The sequence below is a fragment of the Alnus glutinosa genome, chromosome 7 (assembly GCF_958979055.1).
Source record: "Alnus glutinosa chromosome 7, dhAlnGlut1.1, whole genome shotgun sequence".
Lineage (NCBI taxonomy): Eukaryota > Viridiplantae > Streptophyta > Magnoliopsida > Fagales > Betulaceae > Alnus > Alnus glutinosa.
Genome location: NC_084892.1, coordinates 18763059 through 18774967, shown reverse-complemented (window position 1 = coordinate 18774967; position 11909 = coordinate 18763059).

Here is an 11909-nt window from a genome sequence, read left to right as displayed (position 1 = left end):
AATGCGGGAAATTTAAAAATTTGCAATTATATTGTACAAGTATTGAATTTTTGTTTTGGATATGCATTACGTATGGTTGTGGTTTTACACATGTGTTTGGTTAATTTCGAGTAAAATATATACGATTTTGTACCCGTATTAATTTTGTTTTACAAGTTTTTTTTTTTTTTTCTTAACGCATTACCAAGTAGACATGGACGTCGAGGTGAACTGTACATGTGGTGCTGGACCCATGAGACTCCTCGTTTCAAGAACAGAAAGGAACTACATGCGGCGTTTCTACAAGTGTCCCCTACGAAAGGTATGAACTCGTAAAAAAACGCTGGCCTCAAATTGAACCAACATTTACATGTTAATGATTTTTATGTTTAAGTGTATGTCGCAGTGGTAGTCTCATCCTGTTTTAATGTATTATTGTAGAATCATCCCGGGGGTTTCTACTGGGAAGATGAGTTGATGCAAAATTTTGCTGAACCGGTACATGAGGACCCCGCTGTGCACATACATGCGCAGGGCAACGCATCGGGCATGCCGTGGCTTGTTGGGGGCATTATGCGATGTTGTGGTATTACATGGATTTGCGTCCTTTGTTTGTTAGGGTTATTGTTTTTGTTGGTTCTCATCTTCGCCTGAAGGGGTTTGGTTTGTAATGCGGGTGGTTTATCATATCATATATTTTGCTTTTACTGGTATCAATTTATTGTATAATATATGTCGGATATTCCTAGAGATCGCTACTTGAACCTTTTTTATTTTCAGTACCGCTCATGAACGGTAATGGAGCTATGCATTTGACTGAATGCCAACCTTTCTTCATAATGTACCTATTTATTTCTTTTTCCTTTCCATAGAGTTTTTGTTTGCTTTTAGTTTCTTTATTTTATGTTAGATATATCTTGCTCAAATTAATTTGTGGTAAATGAATATGTCAATAATTACGGTTTATAATTTTGAATTAAAGCAGATAAGTAATTTAATTTTAACGAGAATGAAATAGGCATTTTTCACGAGAAATGAGAAGGAAATAATTTATATTAAACTCGAAAAAATATTCTTTACTAAATAAAATTAACTAAAATTAATCATAAAATTAAAACAAAAAAACCTGTTTATCTTAGATTTAATAAAGCAAAATAAATTAAAATCATTAGTCCATAAAATTTAATACTCAATTTTTAATTAGTATACAATGAATATTTCAGTCATTATCAAGATTAAAAAAAAATTACAGTTTAGTCCTCCAAATTACCATCCGTATTGTGTCTAGCCCCAAAAATTGCTAACACTCCGACTTCGGTCTCTCAAAGGCTCAAACTACCAAAACCTTTGAAAACATTGAGCGAGATATGTCCATATTACTCATGCCACATGTCATTATAGAATTTTTAAAAAAAAAATTGAAAAAAATAACTAAAATCCAAAAGCAAATATATATTTCAAAGAAAAATAGGAAAATGGGGGTGGCTCGTAGGCCACCCCCCTCCCAAAGGGATGGTTGCCACCTATATTTTCTTCTTCTTTTTTTCTCTTTTTTTTTTATTATTATTAAAAAAAAAAGAATAAAAATGAAAATAAAAATATAATTTTACTTTTTTTAGTTTTTAGTTTTAATTTTTATTTTTTTTATTATTAGTTTTATTATTTTTTACCATACCAATCATTATGCACAACTTTTCATACAAAGCAATCATCTTCAATCATTTCCTACTATTAAAAAACATTTTTTTTTTTCAATTTTTAAAAATTAACACTTATTTTCATAACACCAATCATTATACACAACTTTTCATACAATTCAATCATTTCCAACCACTTTCTACCATTATAAAACACTTTTTTTCAATCTTCCAAATTCAACACCCAAACACATATTCAAAAAGAATCTGAATTATATTCAACATCCAAACACATTTTCATTGCCTTGAAATCCGTGATCAGATTCAGAATATTATTCATATTCGAAATATTCGATACCCAAACGCATCATAAGTTAATTATTTTTATTAATTAATTCTAGTGTGGTATAAAGAGATCCATTGGAACTTTTTTACTTAATAAATAGGTTTCGTAACACCCACAAAATTAAATAATTAAAGGGTTAAATATAAAAAATTAAAAAAAAAAAAAAAAAAGAACCCTTGAACTAACAGCCGATTTTAGAATAGTCCCCTGAATTTTCAAGTGTGCTAAAGTGACGTATCAAACTACTACCGTGTTAAAAAATGCCACTTTTTTTTTTTCGATAATACCCTTATCCTCTAAAAAAATTAATAAAAAACTATTTTTTTTATACAAAAAAAAATCTAAAAATTTGAATAAATTAAAAACTATAAAAATTAAAATTGTTTAATTAAATAATAATAATATTTTTATTTTAATATATTTATATTTATTTATTAAGAGTGACACATGTCGCCATCTTATTGGCATTGACATGGCACCTATTAGAATTTATCATATTTTTTAATGGAATTTGACTAGAGGGAGTGATTTGTATTTTTGGCATACCATAGGGACCTCTAAGTTCATTTTGATACCACAGAGAGTTAATTGTAAATCAGGTAAACCACATGAACTAATTTTACATTTTTCCCTCTTTTTTTACTAAGAGTGACACATATTATCATTTTATTAGTGCTAACATGAATATTAGCGGAATTTGTGCAGTGTTTTAACTGCAGGGACTAAATTGTTATTTTGGCCTACCTTGATGACCTCTAAATTATTTGTATTAATCCATCGCCTTTTTTTTTTTTTTTTTTTTTTTTTTAGAGGATAAGTGTGTTTTTGGAAAAAGTTTCATTTTTGGAACACGGTGGTAGTTTGATGGGTCACTTTAACATACTTGAAAATTCAGGGAGCTATTCTAAAATTTGTAATTTGTTCAAGAGGCTTTTTTATATTTAACACATAATTAAAATATCTAATTTGGAGTATTATTCGTAGCACCTTCACAATACAACAATAATTTATTAGAATATACTATAGCAGAAAGAAATGATCTCAGACAACTAAATAATTTTAAACAGTATCATTTATCATCAATATAGACTCAGAGCTTTCAATTAGAATATACAACAAACAATTAATAATTTTTATTTATACGAAGTAAACCTGACAATGCGACTCATTCACTCCCCATCTTCATCTGAGTAAAATGCTTACTCTACAAACTCGCAACATGCTAATATATAAAACACCAATGTGTTCCACATATAGAAAAGTAACTGCATAAATCAACGGCTTAGTAATTAAATTGTTATGGAACTAGTTTATGTAATGAGCCTTTAGTAACAAATCGTATTTTTCGAACTTATTATTCACAAAGTAATGGGTTTTGCAAAGTGGATAAGTGTTGCACCATTATTATACCAATATGAAAATTGATTTTGTTGTAAAAAAAGGTGACATAATTCTGGTAATAAGTCACTTATGTTTTAATGCGAGAAACATGTATAATAAGTAGTTTTTAATCAACAGTCATAAATTATCCTCCATATGAACTATTCGAGCCCTTCACCCACTATTGCTAGGGTTGGCGCTGTCCCGAGGGACCTATAGTACAATACTGATACCCCAGATATTGTCTTGTATCGTCATTGTTAATAGCCTGACCGAGTCCGAACCTGAGTGATCCACACCACTAACCGGATGTAGTTGTGACCCCCCCCCCCAAATCCATACATGGTGCACCAATCACCTATAAAATCATTGGATCCAATGCCAAATAATAAAAATAAATCGTTTTGACCATAGGGTCAAGCCCAGTTAATAATAGCCCATGGCCGTTATCTCGTTACACAATGCACCATTTCATACGATGCAATTATCTAATTAAAGCATTTTTAAACATTTGATGAATTTAAGGAGCTCATGACATATTTTGTATTGAAACAGGAAATAGTAGTATGCTCAGTTTGTAAACATATCGCATAATTGAAAAGAACAATTATGTAAGCATTTTCTTACCTCAAGCGATTCTCCTCATTCTCAGACATCTTAGTCTCCATATCATTGCAAATCGTATTATAATATTTGACACAATCACACTAGAAGTTCCAATTAAAGCACGCAAAACCTTAATCATGCAGTCAAAACCCTAATTAACCATTTTTAGGCATCATCGAACATTCATTTGTCGAGGGTCAAACGTTCATTTGTCTGTGACAAAGGCTATAAACCTAGGAAATGAACCTAAATCCCTATTTTCATGCAATAATCTTAGCTCCTACTAATCACATAAGTCCTAGAACACTAAATACACCATACATGCACATACCAACCGAATTCATTCTCATATATCGCTAAAAATGTTCAAAGGTGATAACTTTTATTTATTATATCATAACCCATTGTTTAAAACATCATACAAGAGTTGTTAAAGTTACTATAATATAGTCACTTAACTACTGCTCATTATGGAATATCAAGCTTATCATTCAATCCCCATGTTTTCATGCAAGATTTATTTTATATAAACAACCCATTAATAAATCACATATTTTTCTTAGACAAACAACCAAGATTGCTTAGGTACGAAACAGTAAAACACGTATGAAAAATGAAGAGATGTTAGATTACCTTTGGGTAAGGGTCCTTCAAGCTTAGAGACACCAAACCTTCAAGAGTAGCCTTCTCTCTCTCGCTCTCTCTCTAGGTCTAGGGTCTTTGAATAGGGAAAAAAATGGGTCTAAGACTTTATCCTTAGCCCTTATATAAGACACCCATGCAACTAGGGTTTAAAATATGTAAATTTTTTTTTTTTTTTTTTTTTTTTTTAAAAAAAAAAAAAATGCCTGGATAGAATCAAACGTTCATTGGAAACTTCGATCGTTCAAATCCAACTCTAAATGTTCCTTGCCGAACGATCAAATTCAACTTCGAATGTTCACATTCAATCATTTGAATGACATTTTGAATGTTCGATCATCACAATTTTTTTTTTTTTTTTTTAAAAAAAAACCCATACAACTAAGTCACGTTATATAATAATCGAAGCATAAAACTAAAGTATCACAACATAGCTTAGTGAATTATAGATAACATCGAGTATATCGATAGAAGACCATTAACCAAGTCAAATCTCAAAATATTACAACACAAATCTAAAAGTCACAATGTCATCAAATACAAAAGATACTAAATCCTCAAGTGTATTTATGATAACAATAGAAGACCTGATAGTACCCCAACAAAATTCCTATAAACGAGTTGTTTAACTCATTGGAACTGTCTATCCAAATGAAATTCGATAACTCAAGGTCTAACTCCTCAAAAAGCAACCGGGCAAGATCATCCAAAGTCCTCAACTTCTTGTTTGGCTCCCTAAGCTTCATCTTCTAAGGGACAACAATTGTGAAACCATAATGTTTACATGTGAAAAAGATAAAGCGCAATTCCACGACTTAGTGAGTTTAGCGCACATGAAAACATATTATCATGTAGTGAACTCAAAATTTTATAAAAACAATAATAAACCACACACAACATTATGCAATAGGGTTCTTGTCAAAATAACAAGGCAGAAAATCATATTGATGCATTATAATAATATATTATATCACATGTGAACAAGTTATATCTATTTCTCTATATGGTCTATTAATAACCTTTACACTCTTATGTCTTGTGAGATATCTGGTACAATGCTAGTGCCCCAGCAAGGCATAATAGCTAACAACAACTAGTTGTTCGACCAAATCTGATCTCGGGTGATCCACACAACTAGCGATGTCACAGGGCATGACTACCATTCATGGATTGTTGCACTGGTCACTATGGTCGTTGGATCAAAGGCAAACAACATTAAACTAAAACTAAACTATAGGATCAAGCCCATATACTGATATGCACATGATTTACATTCTTCACCCATATTTCCAATGGTTGCCATGTCATATGATGCTATTAGTCATTGTCTTTTATATGCATGAACTTATAAAACTCACACAATGGATCATTCATTTTCCAAATACTCTATTTTCACAAAAGTAGAGTTGATATCATTTATAAAGACCATTTCATGTGAGTATAAAACATGCACGTTTAATATATAAAGTATACATGCCAAAAAGATCGATAAAAGGTTTCCACATGAGTTTCACTTACCTTGGTCATAGGGATCCTCTTGGTACATGTCCTCAAATTCTCCAACATTGTCGCCTACAAAAGGTTCTACTATTAGTTGCACGTATAGACTCAAAACGCAATTAAAAATAAAAAATTTAGACTTCTAGACATTCTGCCAGCATGATCGTTCAATCGTTATTGGGACCATTTGACTATTCCTCGAACCGTTCGAACGTTTTTTGGACAAAAACCCTAAAACTCAAAAATGGCATACCTTTCACATATCTAACTCATTATAAGGCCTAAACAGACTTTATAACATTACTCTAAGCACAAATCAGACCTCCAAAGAGAAATCAAACACCAAAGTCCAAATTTGTTTACCAAAAATCGAACATTTCTTCCAAAAACACAAACGTTTCTTTTGAAACAACTCCAAAACACAAGGATCTACATGTTAACACCCTAAACAGTAAGGAAAACTTAATAATTCATGTCATCCAAATACTTCAACTTTCTAATCCTACAATCATCATCATCAAACAAATAATAAATCATACTAGGACTCTATAGAAACAACGAACAGACACCTCCACAAAATACACAGTACTCAAAAGCTAAACAGAGGTTAAACAAGTACAAATCACGAAATATACCAAGCTTAGAATGTAGGGTCTACCCCCTAGAAGATAAGAAATGTAACACCCAAGAAATTAAATAAAAGGTTTAATGTATTTAGACATTAATTAAATAATTAGAATTAATAAATTTAAAGAAAACTTTTAAAATTTAAGAAAAATTCAGTTTTCAAGCTTTAAGGTTCGAACTGGGAAGTTTCTAGTTCGAATGGGCCATTAAAATGCACATTAAAAGTCATCCCGAGAGGTTCGTCCCAATTACATTCCAAGTTGGTTCGAATTGAAGGATTCTAGAGAGTCTCGTTCCAATTTGGTTCGAATCAGGTGAGTTTTTAGCCAAGCTGAGAGCTCTGTTTCATTTGGGTTCAAACGGGACACTCTAGTGAGGTGCATTTAGTGCGTTCCAATTCAGTTTGAACGGGACTGTATTGTGGTGTGCAATTCGAATGAGATTTTACAGGTTCGAAATGCAGGTGTTTTCAATAGATTCAGAGGCATTTTAAACCTGGAGTTTTTTTATGGGTTAATTTAATTAGTTGGGTTAAAGACTTTTTTGGTACCTGTGGTTTTGAACTTTATTTTTTAGTACCTTAGTTTCAATTCGCATCGCAGATGGTACTTGGGTTTTTGGAAAAAGACCGAATTGGTACTTTCGTTAGTTTTCCTTCCAAAAACTAACGGTTTGCCATGTGTCAACCCCTGAAGGTAGGCACGTATCATAATGTAAAAAAAAAAAAATTGAAAAACTTTAAAAATTAATAAAAAATTGAAAAATTAAAAATAATAAAACTTATAAAAAAAAAAAAAAAAAAAGAGAAAAAAAAAGGATGGGTGGTTCACATCGCCGGTTTGGGGGTGGCTCGGTCAAAGGGCAAAGAAGAAAAAAAATGTATTAAGGGGTTTTGGCCCTTCGGGGTAGCCGAACCTAAGGGCCTAAGAGCAAAAAAAAAAAATGTATTAAGGGGTTTTGGCCATAGGGGGTGGCCAACCACCCCTAAAGACCAAAGAGCAAAAAAAAAAAAGTATTAAGGGGTTTGGGCCCTTAGGGGTGGCCGAACCACCCCCAAGGGCCATGATGGTGGTTCGGCCACCTCAAACCGGCCATGGGGGTGGCTTTTATTTTCTGTTTTTTATTTTTTTAACATTATGTCACATATCTACTCTCAGAAATTGACACGTGGCATACTGTTAGTTTTTGGATTGAAAAACTAACAGAGGTTCCAAAACCCAGGTACCATCTACGATGCGAACTGAAATTGAGGTATTAAGAAAAATAAAATTTCCAAACCACAGGTACCGAAAAGGCCTTTAACCCTATTTAGTTTATGGCTAGTAAAATAAATCTTATACTATGGGTTGTCATGGGAGTTTGTGCTTAAGGAAAAACTATGGTTTTTTTAGAGTTAAAATAGAATTGTGAGTTGTATCTAATTGTGGCATGCAATATGATATTGCAGTGTCAAGCTTTAGTTGGGAGTCATCCATTAACGTCAAAGCGGATAATTGTAAGCATATTACTTACTGAGCAAATATACTACATTTTAGTGCTTTAATGATTTAATGTTGTAACGCTTAGTAAGCATTTTACTCACTAGCAAAATAATTGAATTTTAAATGATTTTTCAAGCACGATATGATTGTTTAAACTCGACCTAATGATATATGATTTATGAGTACTTTCAATGGTTTGAATTGTGTTGAGATATGCTTTGATGGATATCTTATGAGTATTTGTTATGACTTTATAAGTGATAATATATGATGAATACTTTGTGATTAAGTTATGATGTTGATGATTGCGTGAGCATGAAAGTAAAGGAAATAATATTTTTATATCATGCATCACGGACATGTATACAAACGAATAATGTTAGTAAAAGAATAATAACGAGCAGGATAAAAATTCTCGATGAGGGTGAGCCCCATTCATCTAGCAAAAAGGGTTGGAATAGCAGGAAGAAATATCCTAGTGGGGGGTGAGCCCATTCGTCAGGATGTTGTATGTTGATATAAGAATAATGTAGGGAAAAAACATTTTACCCCCCAAAATTTTATCACTTTTTCACTTTTGCCTCCGATGATTAAAAATTAGTAATGTACTACAACCAAGTTTTGAAATTTTTTAATGTTGCACATCCGTTACTTAAGTCTATTTTTTTTTTTATGGAATTAGACCCACATGCGTTACATGTGGGTTTTTAGGGACAAATGTCCCCAATTTACCCCTAAACAAATAGTTAATATATATATATATATATATATATATATATATATATATATATATATATATATATATATATATATATATAAAAAAAAATTAAAAAAAAATAGAAAAAAAATGTTGGGGGTGGCCGAAACTACCACCATTTGGCCTAGGGGATGGTCGACCCACCCCCATTCGGCCGACCTAGGGGTGGCGAACCACCTCCATGGCTCATGGGGGTGGCCGGTAACTCCCCAACTTTTTTTTTTTTAGGGATATTTTTGGGGAAATTTGTTCTTAAAAACTCACATGCATTGCATGTCGTTGATTTCCGTCAAAGAATACGGACTTTAGTAATGGACGGACAACATTGAAAATTTTTGAAACTTGATTGGGGTGGAGGCAACAATGAAAAAGTGGTTAAACTTTGGGGGGTAAAATGTATTTTTCTTAATAATGAAGTTTGGATAATGATGTATGATGGATTGACAAGTAGGGTAAAAATTTAAGGTGGGGGTGAGCTCCATCCGTCTAACAAAAAGGTTGGACGAGCAGGAAGAAGACCTTAGTGGGGCTGAGCCCTATCTATCAATATGTTATATGAATGAGTAAATGAAAAGCATCCACGACATAGTATGTTATATGATGAAGTTTTATGATGTGATTTAAGAGGGATTTTATACTAGATGTATTAATATGTATATGTTTATGGATGAGACATAGAACATATGTATATCGTTTCGGTTAGAGTGCATATGATATTTTATGATTGCTTGCTTAGATATGCGTATATACTTGTATTTTGCTTGAGATTTTGTGTGTAGCTGAGTTATATGATGTACAGTTATGCCGCACAGCTAAAATAATATGTTTAAAGGTTTTTATATTTACGAAATGCTTTTAAAAGTAATGTTAAACCAACATTAGCTGTTATTATAAACTTATAGTAGAAAATGAAAATATTGGCTCATAGTTAAAAGTTAGGATCTTCTATATTTATTCAGTCTGTGGACTCACATATCCGCTTATATTATTGTAGTAATCCACAACAGCATAGATGACGTTGTTAATGCAGATGTTGAGAGTGTTGACGAGGATCTAATGGCCTCATACTTGGGCTACTACGATTGAGGTTGTAGGATGCCGTATATTTTTGTATTAGACTAGTATGCGTTAGGCTATCCCTTTTGTACATCATTTTTGTTATATTTACAAACACTTATAATGTATTTATGGCATTGTGTCACATATGACACTTTTGTATAACTATTCTTTTGTTATACATCATTGCAATGTAAAAGTTAAAAAAATAAATGTTTATCTCAACTATGTGTGTTATGTAACATTATGTTTGTTGTTTTCGCTGTGATGATATGATTTCTGATATGATATGCGCATGTTATGAGAAGTTATTAGGCATGTACAAAGTATTGTGTTGATTCGACCATTGGTATTTAGGTAATAAGGTTTGGGGTTGCCACAGGAAACCCAAACTCTCTAAAGATCATTCCTTCTCCCACCCTCTCTCTTTCTCTCTCTCTCTCTAGGGGTTTAGTGGTTGTAAAAAAGAAAAATTGGTGTCTAGGGTTTGACCTATCCCCTTAAATAGATACTCATTCTCGAGTTGATGCTGAAATGGTCAAATTTCATTTGCATCCAAACTTCCATTGTTCTATTGTTTAAAGCAACGTTCGAATGCTTTGTGCTGAGCTACATTGTTTGATTGTTTCATGAAACGTTCAATCGGTGGTCCCCACCAATACTTACCATTCGATTGGTTTGCATAGAAAATACCCGAAGTGTCCAAAAATTCCATTTTCTCTTCCTTTTAAGATTTAGGACTAACCCCAAACACATGTAGGTAAAAATTAAGGCGTCCTTAATTAAATGTATTCATTTTTGAAAGGGTTAAATATTATTTAGCGCCTTAAACTAATAACCATTTTTTTGAAGCACCACGAAGTGACAAGTGTCATGGTTTGGCCATTCAAACTGTCAATCTGTTATTATTTAGCCCCGTCCGTCAGTCTTGACCGTTATTGTAACGACCCACCCCCAATGACACAATATTGTCCGCTTTTGGCTCCCCAAACCAGACTTCCCAGGAGGTTACCCATCCTGGGAAGTCTGGTTTGGGGAGCTAAAAGCGGACAATATTATGTTATTGGGGGTGGGTTACTCTTGGGAAGTCTGGTTTGGGGAGCCAAAAGCGGACAATATTGTGTCATTGAGGGTGGGTCGTTACAGTTATGTTGGATGAAAAATTAAATTTGACCAAAATGTTTTGAAAATATCATTATTTCGACCATTGAAAAACCAAAATTACCCTTTTTTATTTATTAATTAGTAGAAAAAGGCAAAGGATAATTTTGGTTTTTCAATGGTAAAAAAGGGAAGGTATTTTTCGAAACATTTTGATCAAATTTGATTTTTCATCCAACATAACGATTAAGATTGAAGGATGGGGCTAAGTTACAGCAAATTAGTAGTTTGAAGGGCCAAAACATAACACTTGTCAGTTCATGGTGCTTCATAAAAAATGGCTTTTAGTTTAGGTGGCTAAATAATATTTAACCCTTTTTGAAATTATGGCTCGAATTTTTTTTTAAGGAATGTGTTACTTAATGGAAATCATTTAAGGAAAAATATTTGAATTTAACATGCTTGGGGAGCACTACATAGCTCTGTAGTGTGTTTCTTGGTTTTTTTATTTTTTATTTTTTTTTGTTTGTGTAAAATTTTCCTTTTTATTTTTTTATTTTTTAAATACTCTTAAAATCTCATTTTGTGTTTATGAAGATTCATACTTCAGACATTTTTATTAATGCCACATTATACTTACGATTAAGCAATTTATTTATTTGTTTTTCTTAAGAGTAATTTAAGAAAATAATTTTATAACATATTGTTAGTGAGCTTACAATCCATTTAATTATAAGCTAACTTATGACTCACTAAAGGTCCTCCCCCATCTACCTGGACTGTGATTAGAGATTACC